Genomic DNA, 17,609 nt, shown 5'->3' on the forward strand with positions numbered 1-17,609 from the left:
TCCTACCAAGGGCTCTTATTATAGAGGGAGCTTTCAATATAGGAATTACAAAATGAAGTATTGCTCTCTCCATCTTCGTCTTCTTTGAAGTTCTTTCAGGTGGTCGAAGACGGTTCAGTGTGAGCTTCCAATTATTAGCTCAAGTGAAATTTGCACATGCAAAGAAAATACAAATCTACCACAAACATATTAGATAAGATAGAGCCATAACCATATTAAGATAAGTAGAATAAGAAATAAAAACTGAATCACATCCAACAAAGTCAATAATAGGTACCTCTATAAAATTTTCCAAAAGATCACAAGAAATACTTACCTTGCTTTGTTGAGAGATACCTGATATTTCTAAACATGTGGATGTGACTTCCTCTGAATCAAATGATGGTTCTGGCTCTGGCTCAGGTGTTGGAGATATCAAAGATGGTGATTCTTGAGACTCAACCATATCTACAAGAGTCCCTACACATTGGTCCACAACATGCTCAATCCTTGCAACTCTTACAAAACCTAAGGATTGTGTGGACAAAGGAGGTGATTCTTGAGATGTTGCTTCTACAGCACAACTCCCTACACATTGTTCCATATCAACATCATCAATACAAACATCAAAAAACAAACCCACATCAATATCCTCAATAGGAGAATCAACTATAGGAGGATCAATAACTTCACTTGCAGTTTTAAATTGATCTACCACATCACATTCATCATCTGAAAATTTAATGTCACTACAACACCCTATAAAATTTGAAGGTAGATCTGAAAATTTATTTACCACTGCTTTATCTTCACAATCCTCATCTGAAGAGTCTTCATCTTTATACAAATTCAAAAATCTGCACTCAACCTTACCAGTGTCACAAAATTTTTTAAAGTCATAGTTCTCATTGACCCCCACTAACCTTTGTGGAAAAGGAACCCTTAGTGAAGGTCTTGGGAAAGGTACTTCTAGTTTCCCATATTCCCTTTTAGCTTGTGGAGGAGATTCAACTTGCTTATCTAGTGTTTGTATGATCAATCGTTGAGGAAAAGGTACTTGTGGCATTTGGGAACCTCCTGGAATAATGGAACAGAGTTCATGTGGTCTTCTATTGTTCTTCTCCTCAATTCTAAACATGTCCTTCTTCAGAATTTATTCATGATTTTTTTCAATTCTCAACCCAGCATCATCACACTTTTCACTAGATCTTGTCTGTGAAGGAGGGGGATCTTCTTTAAACCAATTTGAAATAATACTTTCAATCTTTACCCCTAAATGTTTGACCTCCCCGTTTTGTGACTTGTGATTTTCAAAACTCATAGATGGTTGAGTTATAATTTGTTTAACAGGATCTATAGCATTTATGGCTTGCACTTCTTGAATGTTTGAGGGAGATTTCATCCAACTTATGTTCGACCATTCATAGAGGTTCAATGTCACTTGATCAATTAACATATATGCTTCATCTACACTTTTGTCCATAAAAGAACCTCCAGCTGATGAATCCAATAAACTCTTGTCTGAGAAAGAAATTCCCCCATAGAATATGTGCATAATCAACCATTTTTCAAAACCATGATGAGGGCACTGTCTTTGAAGGCTCTTGAATCTATCTCATGCTTCAAACAATGATTCTCCATATGCCTGAGCAAAATTTGTTATGCAATTCCTCATATACACTGTTCTGCTTGGAGGAAAAAAATGATTCAGAAATTGCTTCTCCAATTATCCCAACTTGTGATATTTTGAAGATGGAGAGAATATAACCAAGTACTTGCTTTATCCTTGATACTGAAAGGAAATGTCATCAATCGAACTGCATCTACTGACACTCCTTCACATTTCACCATATCACAAATCTCTAAAAATGTTTCAAGATGGAGATAAGGACTTTCTGATACTTCTCCTCCAAATTTGTGACCTTGTATCATAAAAATTAACTCTGGGTCTAGTTGAAAACTTTCTGCTTCAATTTGAGGTTACACAATGGGAGATAAAAATCTTACAGAAAAGGGTGTAGAAAAATTTCTCATGGGTCTGCTTGACATGTTAGTGTTCATGGATATTCAAGAAAAAATTATTAGAAGAAAAAAAATTGAAGAATCAAAGACAAGAAATAAAATGCAATATGAGAAGCAAGAAAAATAATGCAGAATTAAAATTGCAAGAAAGAAAGTGCATAATGAAAACAAGAAAGAAAAGATAAAAGGAAAAAGAAAAATGTCTAGAATAATTCATATGCTAAAGATTGCAAGATATGTTTACAAAAGAAAAGAAGAAAGAAACTAGATCAAAAGAGAAAACAGAGAAAAGTTAGATTAGATTGCTAGAAATCAAGAATGCAAAGTTAGAATTAGAATTAGAATTGCAACAAAAAGAATTGTCAAAAATTAGAAAGATATGCAAATGATGAAAACAGAATTCTAAATATTAGTTTCAATTATGCTAATGAAAAGAAAAGAAAGGTTATGTTTAGTCTAACACAATTGATAATCCCTAATGTTATAGTGCAGTCCCCGGCAACGATGCCAAAAACTTGTTGACTCTCCGCAAGTGTACGGAAATATCGTAAGTAATAATAAAAGATATCGTATCTACAGGGACTGGAATAATCACTAAAGATGTCTCAACATGAATTAGCTAAACATCTAATCAATCGATTCACAAAAACAAAGTGAAACTATGAAAGGTAAAGACAGAAATAAAAGAACAAGAAACAAGAATAAAGGCAATGATAAGGGATGTTCTAGGAGTTTTGGTTTCTTTGTAAGGTTATCAAATGTAAATGATCTACCAAATCTTATTCCTCAATTGTCCATTATTTGTAGAAGGTTGCCGGTTCTCTCTTGCAATAGACAACTGGTCTAGGACTAAAATCTATACCTAAATGTGATCAATTAGGTATGAATCTATGTTGTCCTTACACGGGCTTGTTCCTGTCACGAACGTCCCTCGGATAATCAACATAGGAATTCACAATTCATCAACCGCATAAAGATACAAAGATTAATGTATACTATCTATCCTACCCCCTTGAATAACCCTATTTCACCTTCAAGATCATCCCTCAAACATCCTTACACGGGCATGTCTGTCATGTACGTCCCTCAGAAAGTCGAATGAGGAATTACCTCTACAAGATCCACAAGATATCTAAACATTCAATCAAGCATGGTAATTAAGCCCTAATCACAACAATCCACACAAGAAAAAATGGATACAAACAGGGCAAAATCATAGAAATAGGAAATTGGCATATCTACAAGAGTTTTACATCAAATCATCCTTACAATTACTCCCTCCATCCTAGAACAAAGAAATCTACTCCATAAAATGGGGAAAAGAATCCGAAGAGAAGGAAATTACAAGCATTCTTGATCCCAAATCCAAGAAAAGAGAGAAAGAAAGCTTATCTACGATGAAGAACCGTCTCCGGATCCGATCCACAATCTTGGAGTCGAAGCAATGAAGATCCTCCCTTGAATCACGGGAAAATCCCCTCGAAAAGATGGAGGAACGCCCCAAATCTTGATTCCCCCAAAAGGGAGAAGATCCCCATTCAATTCATGAATGAGGCCTTATATAGAGGGGAGGTTTGGGCGTCACACGGCTCCAAGGCACGACTGTGTGAGGTTCACACGACCAAGGCCACTCCCTTCTATGCCTACCTTACACGGTCGTGTGTGATACATGGTCGTGACATGCTTCTTCCTCAACTCCCTTTGCATAGCCGTGTAAATCTACACGGCTTGCACTGCCTCTGCCTTTGGAAACCTTGCACGGTCGTGTGGTGTACACGACCGAGGCTTTCTTGATCTCTGGAAACCTTGCATGGTCGTATGGTGTACACGGCTTGGTTCCTTTTAGATTCAAATCTTGGCACGGCCGTGTGAGATTCACACGGCCGAGGCCACTTCCTTTTCTGCTGCAACCACACGGCAAAGGATCTCCACACGGCCTGGACAACCCCCCATGGCAGGGTCGTGTGAGGTTCAGGTACAGCGCCTTCCTCTCTAGCTTAGCTTGCAGATTTGGCCTCGAACATGAATCCTTCACCAAATTCGACCCCTGTATACAGAAAATGCACAAAAGCATATCTCCGAACAAAAAAAGTAAATATGCTGAAAGGAAAGCTGGAACTACGAAAATGCATAGATAAAGCATGCTCAAAGTATGTGAATATGCGTCAAAATATGCTAAACAAGAGTATACAATCTACGCATATCAATACACAGGATCTATCCTAGTAGAAACATGGGTGGTTCTAAAGATTTTCAAAGGAACAGGTAACATTTAATAGTATTGAGGAATATTTGAAGGTTTAATTTTGATCTTGTTCAATAATTACATATGACCAACTGATATGGGTTATGATAGGCCGCCTTGTCGGATGACATAGAGGTCACGATTGCGAGAGAAAGGAGAATCCCATAGCTAGGTGAATATATGATTAATAGGATAATGGTCGACCAAATAAAACGTTTTCCGTAGGTGCTCGGTTAGGCATCGCCTGACCGAGATTAGGAGTACTTAGCCTTATGAAAACTTTTAGTGCATAATCCGTCGAGTGAAGACCGAGTGAGCACTAGTGTGCTTATATACACTCTGTTAGGATCTCTTCGTACGGCTAGAGAGGAGGGGTGTGAATAGCCGACCCCAAATCACTCGTTTCTTCCTACAATTCGTTAGCGCAGCGGAAAAATAAACTAGAAACGAAAGGAAGAATATCAAACCTTAACACAGCGATGTACGAGGTTCGGAGATGATGCTCCTACTCCTCGGCGTGTTCGTAAGGTGGACGAACCCAATCAATCCGTCGGTGGATGAGTCCCCGGAAAACCGGCTAATAAAAACTCCTTCTGGGTGGAGAAACCACGCCACACTTGTTTGCAACAGCAAACAGGAGTACAAGTACAAAGAATAAGCAAGAAATACAATAAGAATACACAAGCACTCTACCAATCTTGCTTTCTCGTCGACTGGAGTCCGGATGAAGCAGCAGCTTCAAAAACCCTAACAGCAGCAGCTGTTTCGAAAGAAGCTCACCGAAGCTCAACAGCAAGCTTAGCAGCACCAAGAACAGGAAGAAGGAAGAAGAAGAAGTTGCACCAAAGCCTTGATCTCCTTTTATAACCGCGAACCTGCACAGCGAAGATAGAAGCCAGCGGAGAAGACGGAGCGACCGTTGTGACTCAGCGGTCGAATCGTGGACCGATCGGGCTCCACCGATCGGTCGAACCTTCGATCGATGCCGGGACCAATCAGGGTCCGATCGGTCCTAGACCGATCGATCGCCCACGAAAGTTCCCAACTTTGCGTTTCTGATCGATGCGTGGACCGATCGAATACAATGGATCGGTCCACGCACCGATCCCACCTCTCTTGCGTCTCGATCGGTCGTGAGACCGATCAGCTTCATCTTGATCGGTCCCCGGACCGATCAGGCTGATCGCCTTCTGTTTGTTATCCGATCGGTCACCGATCGATCGGATACACTGTTGGATCGGTCTGCGGACCGATCGAGCTTGGTTTTGCCCAAACCAAGTCCCAAACCTTCAAACCAATATCCGGTCAACCTTGACCTATTGGTACATCATGCTTAGCATCCGATCACTCCCTTGACCTAGACTCCCCACCAGTGTCCGGTCAATCCTTTGACCCACTTGGACTTTCCTCTTCGTGCAAGTATCCGGTCACTCCATGACCTACTTGGACTTCCCATCACCAGATGTCCGATCACCCTTGATCCATCTGGATTTTCCCTTGCCCGGCTTCACTCACCAGGACTTTCACCTAGCTTCACTCACTAGGGTTTTCACACTGCCTAACATCCCAATTAGGACTTTCTCACTGCCTGGCTTCACTCACCAGGACTTTCCACACTACCTAACATCCCAGTTAGGACTTTCCCACTGCCTGGCTTCACTCACCAGGACTTTTCACACTGCCTAACATTCCAGTTAGGACTTTCCCACTGCCTGGCTTCACTCACCAGGACTTTCCACACTGCCTAACATCCCAGTTAGGACTTTCCCACTTGCCAAGCTCCCTGCTTGGACTTTTCCCGTGCCAAGCTCCCTGCTTGGACTTTTCCAGTGCCAAGTCTCCATACTTGGACTTTTCAGGTCAACCAGGTCAATCCTTGACCTAGGGTTGGACCAATAATCTCTCAACCATCTATTCTTGTCTCACATCAAGAATAGAACTCTCTCACGAGTGTCAAACATCAACATGCAACTCAACTAGGTCAACCTTGACCTAAGGTTGCACCGACAATCTTCCCAAGTCAAACATCAAAATACAACTCGAGTCAAGTCACCTCGAGTCGGGTCAACCAGGTCAACCTTGACCTAAGGTTGCACCAACACACTCGATCGAACAAAACCTAAATGAGCATAAAGGTACTTAGCCTTATACAACTTTTAGTATATTACCGGCCAAGTGAAGGCCGAGTGAGCACTAGTGTGCTTATATACGCTCGACCGAACAAAGCCCAACCAAGCTTAAAGGCACTTAGCCTTATACAACTTTTAGCATATTATCGGCCGAGTGAAGGCCGAGCGAGCACTAGTGTGCTTATATACGCTCAACTGGACAAAGTCTGGCCGTGTATAAAGGCACTTAGCCATACAGCCTTTAGTATACTACCGACCGAATGAAGGTCGAGCGAGCACTAGTGTGCTTATATATGCTCGGCCGGACAAAGTCCAACCAAGCTTAAAGGTACTTAGCCTTATACAGCTTTTAGTATATTATCGGTCGAGTAAAGGGTGAGCGAGCACTAGTGTGCTTATATACGCTCGGCCAGACAAAGCCCGACCGAGTATAAAGGCACTTAGCCTTATACAGCTTTTAGTATATTACCGGTCGAGTGAAGGTCGAGCGAGCACTAGTGTGCTTATATACGCTCGGTTGGACAAAGTCTGACCGAGCTTAAAGGCACTTAGCCTTATACAACTTTTAGTATATTACTAGCTGAGTGAAGGCCAAGCGAGCACTAGTGTGCTTATATACGCTCGGTCGGACAAAGCCCAACTGAGCTTAAAGGTATTTAGCCTTATACAACTTTTAGTATATTATCGGCCGAGTGAAGGCTGAGTAAGCACTAGTGTGCTTATATACGCTCGGCCGAACAAAGCCTGGGTTTCCTTTGCACCACCATTTCTCTGCATCAAACTTATCCCTCATGATGAGCTTGCAATTAACTCTCTGTTTAACCTCTTAGTTAACGGATTTGCTTGGTTATCCTTTGATTTCATATAGTCAATAGCGATAACTCCCATTGAGAGTAGTTGTCTAATGGTATTATGTCTATGATGTATATGTCTAGACTTACCATTATGCAGATAGCTCTATGCCCGACCGATTATCGATTGACTATCGCAATATATGAAAATTATCGATACAAATTTTGACCATATTGGAATATCTTCTAAGAATTACCATAGTCATTTAGCCTCTTCACTATATTTGTCAAGAGATATAAACTCAGATTCTATCATGGATATGGTTATTACCGTTTGCTAGATTTCCAAGATATGGCTGCACCTCCAAGAGTGAATACATATCTACTTGTAGACTTAGAATCTTTTATGTCAGATATCCAACTCGCATCGTTGTATCCTTCTATCATAGCAGGATATCTCATATAGTGCAGTCCATATTCACGAGTGTACCTAAAGTACCTCAATACTCTTGTTATCCCTTTTCAGTGCTCAACACATGGATTACTTATGTATCTACTCAGTTTACTTACTGCGCAGACCAAGTCTGGTCGTGTACAACTCATCAGGTACATTAGACTTCCAATCACTTGAGAGTACTCTATCTAAGAGATACTTTTACCTTAATTTTTTAATAGATATTGACTCATATCTATCGGCGTTCATGCCAACACAGTATCACCCTTGGCGAATTTCTCAAGAATCTTGTCCACGTAATGAGACTGACTAAGAACAAGTCCTTTTGTTATTCTAAGAATTTTGATTTCTAGAATCACATCAGCTAAGTGCATGTCTTTCATGTCAAATCTTGAGTTTAACATATCTTTAGTGAATTTTATTATCTTATCATTACTCTCAATGATAAGTATGTCATCTATATATAGGCACAAGATGACGTAGTCATTTTTTGTGACTTTTATGTAGATACATTTATCACATTCATTAATCTTGAATTCACATTCGTTCATGTCATTATCAAATCTTTCATGTCACTGCTTTGGTGCTTGTTTCAAGTCATATAATGACTTCACTAATCTATAAATCTTGTTTTTCTGTCCTGGCACAGAAAACCCTACCGGTTGCTCCATGTAGATTTTCTCTTCTAAATCTCCATTTAGAAAGATTGTCTTTACATCCATCTAATGTATTTTGAGATTCCATAGAGCGGCAATAGCCAACAATACTCTAATAAAAGTTATTCTCGACACTGGAGAATGCGTATCAAAGCAATCGAGGTCTTCTTGGTGTCAATATCCTTTGATTACCAATCTGATCTTACTTATCAATTGTGTTATCTGACTTCATTTTCTTCTTGAAAATCCACTTGCAACCTAATGGTTTACTTCTAGGAGGAAGATCCACAAGTTTTCAAGTGTGATTTTGCAAGATAGAATCTATCTTAGATGCAATTGTCTCTCTCTAGTGAGGTTCATCAGAAGAGCATACATCTTCTGAGTAACTTCGGGGCTCACTTTCCAACATGAAGGTGATAAAATTCAATCCATAGGATTTGTCTACCCAAGCTCTTTTACTCCGTCTAAGCTCAACCTCCATTGGTTCCTCATCATCATTTTCATCTTGTGTTTTATATAGCCGCTTTGAGGAGCTAGCATCCTCTCATATCTTATACGGAAACACATGCTCGAAGAACGAGACATTTCTCGATTCTATTATCGAGTTCTTGTGTATCTCTGGTATTTATGATTCATACACAAAAACTGATACGCACTGTTATTCTGTGCATATTTAATAAATATGCAATCAACAATCTTTGGTCTTATCTTAATCCTTTTCGAATCAAGCACCAACACTTTGGCAAGACACCCCCACATTCGTAAGTATTTGTAGGATATTTATCTTCTATTCCATAACTCATAAGGACTCTTATCTATTTTTTTTAGGACACCTTATTTAAAAGGTAATTAACTGTTATCACAGCTTACTCCCACATAAACTCTAGTAATCTAGAGCTCAATAGAAGAGCATTCATCATTTCCTTTAGAGTTAGATTCTTTTGCTCATCAACTCCATTTTACTGAGGAGTATAAGAAGTTGTAATTTTGTGTATGATCTCATGTTCAGCACACAACTCAGCGAACAATGATACATATTCACCGTCTCGGTCACTTTAAACCACCTTAATCTTTCTATTAAGCTAGTTTTCGACCTCATTCTTATAGAGTGTAAATTTCTCTATAACTTCATTCTTACTTTTAAGAAGATACACATAACAGTATTTTATGTTATCATCTACCAAAGTGATCAAGTATTTATTCTCACCACATGTTGGTGTACCTTTGAGGTCGCACACGTCGATATGAATTAGCCCGAGTGGTTCATTGTTTCTTTCAATATGTTGAAAGGATGATCTTATCATTTTTTCTTCAACACAAATCTCACACTTGTGTTTCGGGTCAAGGTGGAATGTAAGTATGCTTTACATATTTATTAATCTACGCAACATGTCGTAGTTAACATGTCCTAGTCTACCATGCCACAAACATGAAGACTCAAGAATATAAGTGGAAGAGATTTTATTTTTATTTATTTTAGGTCTAATAGCTATTACATTGACCTTAAACAACTCATCAAATATATAACCTCTTCCAACAAACATTCCATTCTTAGACAGAACAACTTTGTCTAAGTCAAAAATAATACGAAAAGCATGCTTGCTTAATAATGATCCAGACACTAGATTCTTCCGAATCTCTGAAACATACAACATATTATTCAGAGTAAGATCCTTGTCCGAGGTCATCTTCAGCATCACTTTTCCTTAGCCCATGATATTCGAGGTTGCTAAGTTCACCATGAGCAGCTTGTCTCTATTAACTTCTTCGAAGTTGTGGAGCAGCTCCTTGTTGTAGCACACATGTCTGGTGGCTCCAGTATCGATCCACCATTGTCGCGGATTTGAACCACCCAAGTTCAACTCAGAGACTATAGAGCAAAGGTCATCCATTTCTGGTCCCTCGTTCAGGTTGGCCTCCTGCTTCTTCTTTGACTTTTTGCACTCCGAAGATTTGTGACCCACTCGATCACAGTTAAAGCACTTCCCAAAGAACTTCTTCTTGCTGATACCTCCTCTGGGTCCCATCTTAGAAGACTTGGGATTTTTCTGTTCGAGCATTGACCATGTTCGACTACGTTGGCTTTCACAGTAGTTTGAGAGAACAGCTTTCTCTCTGAACTCTTGTTGTCTTCTTCGATGTGAAGTCTAACAATGAGTTCCTCCACATTTATCTCCTTCTGCTTATGCTTCAGGTAGTTCTTGAAGTCCTTCCAGTCGAGGGGCATCTTCTAAATGATAGCAGCCACATAGAAGATTTCACTTAAAAGCATCCCTTCTGAGTGGATCTCATGTAAGATCACCTGAAGCTCCTGGACTTGGCTGATCACTGTCTTAGAGTCAACCATCTTGTAGTTTAGGAATCGACCCATGATAAACTTCTTGGCCTCTGTATCCTCCGTCTTGTACTTCTTATCTAGGGACTCCCACAGCTCCTTAGTCATTCTCTTCATACTATACACAACGTACAATGAGTTAGCCAGGCAGTTGAGGATGTAGTTTTGGCAAAGGAACTCAGAATGATTCTATGCCTCCACTGCACTGATGGTTTGCGCATCAACATCCTCAGCACGCTTGGGAGGTTTCTTGGTCAAGAACCGAGCCAGATTGAGCGTGGTCAAGTAGAAGAGCATCTTCTGCTGCCACCTCTTGAAGTTCAATCCTTGTCTAACATTTCTCCGTGATTGATTGGCACAGTTCCAATCGGGGCAGAGGGGGTCTTCGTGTGTTGAGTTTGTTGCACCTCAACATTCTATTTTGTGGTCATCTCAATAGAACCGAGTCTGTTTCAAGATTGTTAGATAAAACAATTTTTGTCAGAGATTTTGGGAATTAGCTGAATTTAAATACACCAAGTTAAATTCAACTTATCTGTCGAGATGACCTGAGCAAATAATCTCAGGCTGCCAGTAGGGGTTGATTTCTGCCAAGTGCTTGTTGGTGCGGGAAACATCCGACGATCGAACCTGAGTTTTGATAATGGCAAAGGATTCAAAGTTAAGGTTTGTGGTGATCTAACATGTTGAATAAGTGTTTCAGGAAAGTCCTAGCTGCGGTTAGGCAAAGGGAAAATCCTAAGGGGTGGTAACATTAGGTCCTAGGGGGCGGTAACCCTAGGTGAGGGAAAACCCTAAGGGGCGGCAACCTTAGGTCCTAGGGGGTGGCAACCCTAGGTGGAGAAAAACCCTAGGGGGCGGTAACCCTAGGTCCTAGGGGGTGGTAACCCTAGGCGGAAAGTCCAGTCGGTCTAGGAGGACCGAACTGGCATCAGGTAATCTCTCCTGAGGGGAGTAGGTGAGGACGCGTTCCCCGTAGAGGGAACAGTAGACGTCGGGTCGACCTAGGGTTTCCGGTTGGAAATCCGAAGTCAGACTTGGACAGTCCGAAGACTGTCAGTTCTTCTTTACTATGATTTATCAAGTTCTAACACTATATTGCAGGGTATTTGCTCGGACTAACCTTGTTTTGCAGGAGAGGAACCTGCTGGAAAAAGGTGGTCCGGGCGCCCGGGATGGATCCGAGCGCCCGGAGGTCCGGGCGCTCGGGACCAAGTTTTATCCCTGCCGCGACTTCGCCACGTGGAGCATCCTGGTTGGTTGGCCACGTCACACTCCAAGCGCCCGGAAGGGATCCAGGCGCCCGGAATGTCATATAAAAAGAGGGTCGAGGGAGCAGCTAACAACAACAACAGATTCTAAGCTTTCTTCTGTGAAGTGCTGCCAACGAGATGACCTTGACGTGCTACAACTCGACGTCGATGACCCGAAGCTCAGACTCTTCGATTTTGTGTTGTCGGTATTAATTTACTTATTGCATTAATTGTAATTCAAATTGTAATCTTTCCGATATTATAGTTGTTGCCCACCGAAAGCGGTCAAGGACCGGGCCTTCGAGTAGGAGTCGCCATAGGCTCCGAACGAAGTAAAACATCTGCGTCTGTTGTGTTTGTTTTTACTTTCCGCTGCGTTTCTAATTTGTGTTTTAAAATCGTTAAAATAGCCACGAGCGCTATTCACCCCCCCTCTCTAGCGCTTTTGATCCATCAGTGCTGAATGCAAATGAGTGACTGGTCTGGCGAGCGAGCAACCAGACAGGCGAGTCATAGACCAAGTGACTGAGCGACGGAGCAAGCAAGCGAACAAGCGGCCGAGTGAACAGCGGTCGGACGAGGTGCAACCGAACAAATGTAAAGGCCAAGCGAGCTGCACCCGGATGAGCGTGCAACTGAACGAACATAGAGGCCGAGTGAACTGCGACCGGATGGACGAGTAGCCAAGCAAAGAAGAGGCTAGGTGAGCGAGCGGCCGAGCGAGGGTCCGGCCGGACGGGCTTCCGGTCGAGCGAATGAGCGCACGGCCGGGCAGACGAAGCGTATGGCCAAGTAGACCAAGAGTCTAAGCGGGTTTGCGACCGGATGGGTGAGCAGCCAAACGACCGAGCGAGCGGCCGAGTAAACTGAGCGAACGGATAGGTGTCCAACCAACCGGACAAAAATACCGACCGATTTAACTGTCGAGCGAACTCAAATGCCGACTGGGTTAGCATCCGAGCGAACGCAAACTTCAAGAGGGCGGATGGACCGAAGCCTGCGAGGGCCGCAATTTCCTTGAAATAGATTCGCCCCACCTCCGGCTATGCTTCGAGATTTTCTCGATCGTCTGTTTCCCAGGATATAGCGGTGAACCATGATTTCGACCAAACACTGATGGTCACGGTAAACTGAGAGGTACCCGGCTACTATCGCGGGCACTCCGCCAAGCAAGAGATGCCGACAGAGGAGAATGGAAACTTAGGTGGAGAGCTTTAACTTTTTTTAGCCTGTAACCTTTTCCCTATGGGCGCAGCCTCCTTATATAGGAGCTCAGACCAACAGACAGTTTTAATGATCGTTTAATGATCATTATTCGTCGGCTCTAACGTTTCACTCAGCTGCATTAATTTTTAATTTAATGCATCCGTTACACTCTTAAATAAGCAGTAAAAAGTTTATGTAGTAAAATGTTGGTTGTTCCATTTGGGTAAATTTTCGACATTCAGCGCTCGCAAGTCGCCCTACACACGAGTTAACATGGTTCAATACAATCCATTCGGACCTTAGATTTACATCCGCCCTTTATGCACCCACGTGTAAGAGAGTGTCTGTCCCCATGTATTTATTCACACTATCAATGCATGTGAATTAATATAAACCAACCAATATGGTTTGAAACTCCCATGTGGGACTAAAGTTCTATTCATAATGGAGCTTCATGTCTCTTCTACCTCTTCTTCATTCACATATATCCAATATTACTTACTCGCGCACCTTACATTTCTCTCCTCCTATTATTCATTTACCTCTCTATCAAAGACTAATTTAAATGTCGGAGTGGTTAAGCTAGGTCACATTTGACCTCCCATCTAGCTCTGTGCTTCTTCCTTTCTTGCTTTCAAGCTCACCGGCTCTAAAGTTGATTTGGCTCATTCCTCGCTCTTGCTTGAAGCTCGGTGACTAAGTCTAAAATAGAAGTTAGATCAGCTTGTCCGTCAATGGTCTCATGTAGATCAATGAGTAACCATGTTTAAGAATGACCAATTGAGTCACGTCAAGAGCTGCTGATAGAGTGCTATATATATATATATATATATATATATAATTTTTTTAACTGATTTATTTGTTCGGTCTAATGGATATTTTTATCAATTATTAAGGTAAATTTTAAAATATTCATGGGAATTCATCTAAACGATGAATATTTTTAGGATTATCATTCCATTCAAAGAAACTCTCCAGTAAAATTAAGATTCAATATTTAGATATCTAGTAGTTTATCAAACTAGTATTCTTTAGTTAATCCTCCATTAAAAAAAATCATCTATTAATTCACGAAATTAATACTCGATCCTTAAACACTTAAAAATTAAGAAAATATCCTACCACTACACCATTATCCGAAAGCAACATTAAATCTATTATTTATTTATTTATTTATTATTATTATTATTATTTTTAATTGATACAAGTTATTCAGTTCAACATCGTATCTAATAATCTATCCCATGGTGTGAATGGATCGAGGATACATTTTAGATATCATAATGAATGATCATGCGTGAATGTTTATGATGTTTTTATTATTATAATTCTATCATCTTCCTTAAACAAGTGGGGATGTAGCTCAAATGGTAGAGCGCTCGCTTTGCATGCGAGAGGTACAGGGTTCGATCCCCTGCATCTCCACTTTTGTGTTTTTCTGTTTTTTTGATTTGGGCTTTCGAGATCATCAATTTTTGTTCGGCAAGCCACCAGTTCGACCCGGTTTATTTCACCCTGCCCCCCATTTTGATACCGTTTGTCTATATATATAGGCCGCTCGACGCATCTGGTACCAGTCCACAACAGAGCCTCCCAGTGAAGCTTTGCAGGCCCAGCTCCACCTCAAGGTACTCACAGGCGTTCTTCTCATCCTTGTTCATTTCGTAAATTTGCTTTTCATTTGTTGTTTTTATCGCTCATCGATCTATATCTATTGATGTTTGTTATTCTTACTTTTAAATTTTATTTTGATTTGCTGTTTTTTCGATCGATTTAGAATTTTTGATTGATAGTCGTTCTTCTCTCTCATCCATGTTTATTTCCCCCTCCCCTTTTTTTGATTTGTTGTTTACCTTTTTGATCGATCCGCAGCTTTTTACAGCCCTCTTTGATCGATGTAGACGTTTTGATGAGCAGATGAGGAGTATCTATTGAATGCGTATTTTGCGCCTGAATCGTTGGTTTTCTTTTTTTTGTTCGATTAATTTAGGGCTGAGATGACGTTCGACCGTTTGTTCTTGTACATTCGAAATAATTTGAAAGATCCCATAAATTTAAACTGATCTGAAAGATGTTCTACTGAATCAGAGTGAAGATGAGTGACAGTTTCATGCTGCATTTCACATCACATTCATATCCGATGTCTTTTGTTCCAGATCGAGATCGATTCAGTTTTGAGATGATGATGGATCATTTGTTTACTTATAATTTGACGACCAGTAAGCATTAGCTGCATCTGATCTCTTTCTACCGTTTTATTCCTTCAGTTTTAAATAATTTCTATTCCATCCTGTTTCTCATTTCCGGTGCAGTAAAGGAGTTGATGTTTTTTGAATTTAATTTTTAGCCAATAAAAGAATAATTATCATATGAAAATTGGAAATGATTAAGATGGAAAGAATTGATTGAAATTTAGATGAGCAGAACTAATTAATACAGTGCTTAGACACATCTTATGGAAATATTTCAAAATTTGGAATGATATGGTAAATAATTAATTTCAATTCCTTTTTGACATTTTTATCTAAATTGTAAAATATTAATTTAGATGAGGCAAATGTTAGAGATGTTAATTGGGTTAAATCTTAATAGTTTGGACGGTTGTAGGACAAGAACATTGTCGGCTCTTGTATTACTAAAAAACTTTTAGAAATAATTTATTTTCTAATATTTGTGTATGACATCTAATTATTATTTGATGGTTTTATCTAATTACGACATTAGAAGTAGGGTTGGAAACAAGTCGAGCCAAATCAAGTTTTAGAGTGTTCAAGTTTGTTTGATAAGGTAACTGAGTCGAGCTTTTGAAATAATTGTTCAAGTTTGGCTTGATTTATTTTTTATGAGCTTGAGCTTATTTGAAACTTGGCTTGAGCTTGGTTCGTTTAAATGTTATCGAGCTCTCAATTCAAGTTTGTTTGAAACTTTTAGTTGTTTGATTAATTATTGAGCTTGATAATTTAAATTTATTTATTTGATTTGATTTTATTATTTATTTAACATATTGAAAAGAGTTTTATTTATGAATATGTTTCCTGAACATTGTTCATGAACGTTGTTCACGAACGTTAACGAACTGAACACATATGTATTCAATGTTGTTTGTTTAGCTTAACGAGATATTCAAGCTTGTTTGTTTAATTAATCTTGTGTATATTGAACAAATATAAACAAGCTCTTACCAAGTCGAACAATAAACTTGTTCACGAACGCTTGATTTATTTACAATCCTAATTAGAATATTATTGACAATAATCAAAAGAACATTATTTATTTTTATTATTGTTAAAAGAACTCTTAAAACTGACTTATCTAGACTAGTTTGACCCCAAAAAAGTTTCTTATCGAGAAATGATTAGTCCTAGCAGATCATTTAGCATCACGAGTGGTTCGAACATCTTGGGCATATGAGACATCTTATGTGAATTTCGACTTTTGTGGCATGTGAAGACACTTTATATTTTGCAAGTACCTTTGTGTGTTTTCACTAATATTATTCTAGACAACTTTATTAAGACTAGCCCACGGTGATGTTCAAACTTATCTGATAATATGATTAAACTTAAGTCAAGTTAAGTCGAGCCTAAAATGAATTAAGATGTAGCTTGATTTGATTTTTAAATGTTACTAAACTCTTAATTCAAGCTTATTTGATTATTTAAAATTTTTTACATTTTAAACTTATTTGGTTAATTATTAAATCTGATAATATAAATTTATTTGTTTATTTTGAAACTTTCTTTGTTTATTATTTAACATATTAATAAGAATTTTATTTATAAACATAGTTTATAAATATTATTCACGAATGTGATTCACGAATATTATTTATTAATATTGTTCATAAATATTATTCATAAATATTAACGAGCTGAATATATATGTGTTCAAGTTTATTTATTTAGTTTAACGAGTTATTTAAGCTTATTCATTTAATTGATTTTATACTTATTCAACTAAATAATCTCTTACCAAGTTAAATATCAAGTATCCACAAACACTCAAATCATTTTTCATTCTAAACTTTATTTATATTGTAATAATTTTGATCAAAATTATTCCAAATTGTAGCAGTCAAAATTACATAATGGTAGCAATTTTGATTAAAATTATTCCAATGTATTTACTTAATCTCGATGAAATTGGATCATTTTAATTAATATTAGAGTTGTTAAAATAATTTTCACTATAATTACTTAATAATTTTAAATATATTAAAATAATTTTGATATTATAACAATACTACCACAATAATAATATATATTATAGAATTATGATGCTCTTTTAATTTTTTTTATAACAATAAGATACTTTTTAATGAATAAAAATCAAGGTTTTCTTTGCCATTATGCTTAAGCTCATCTTGAAATTAATGTCAAGATTTGGAAATGGGACTGAGTTGTGTTCGGTGAGACCCTGTTGAAGTCATCTCGGCTGGATCGGTTTGACTTGATTCGAATCCGATCGTATCGGGCCATTTACGCCACTACCAAATTAAGACTTGGCGCTCCAACTCAAGTTCTTATTGGTTGCCTCGTT

At 39.0% G+C, this 17,609-nt stretch overlaps 2 non-coding genes across 2 annotated transcripts; both read left to right on the forward strand.

Moving 5' to 3' along the window:
* Window positions 1-1,550: 1,550 nt before the first annotated feature.
* LOC121968789 lies at window positions 1,551-1,656 on the forward strand. The gene has a single exon (XR_006108325.1). It is a non-coding gene; the product is annotated as a small nucleolar RNA R71 (small nucleolar RNA).
* Window positions 1,657-14,422: 12,766 nt separating this feature from the next.
* Window positions 14,423-14,495, forward strand: TRNAA-UGC. Its single transcript has one exon. It is a non-coding gene; the product is annotated as a tRNA-Ala (tRNA).
* Window positions 14,496-17,609: the final 3,114 nt, after the last annotated feature.

Source organism: Zingiber officinale, chromosome 3B (genome assembly GCF_018446385.1).
Source record: "Zingiber officinale cultivar Zhangliang chromosome 3B, Zo_v1.1, whole genome shotgun sequence".
Classification (NCBI taxonomy): domain Eukaryota; kingdom Viridiplantae; phylum Streptophyta; class Magnoliopsida; order Zingiberales; family Zingiberaceae; genus Zingiber; species Zingiber officinale.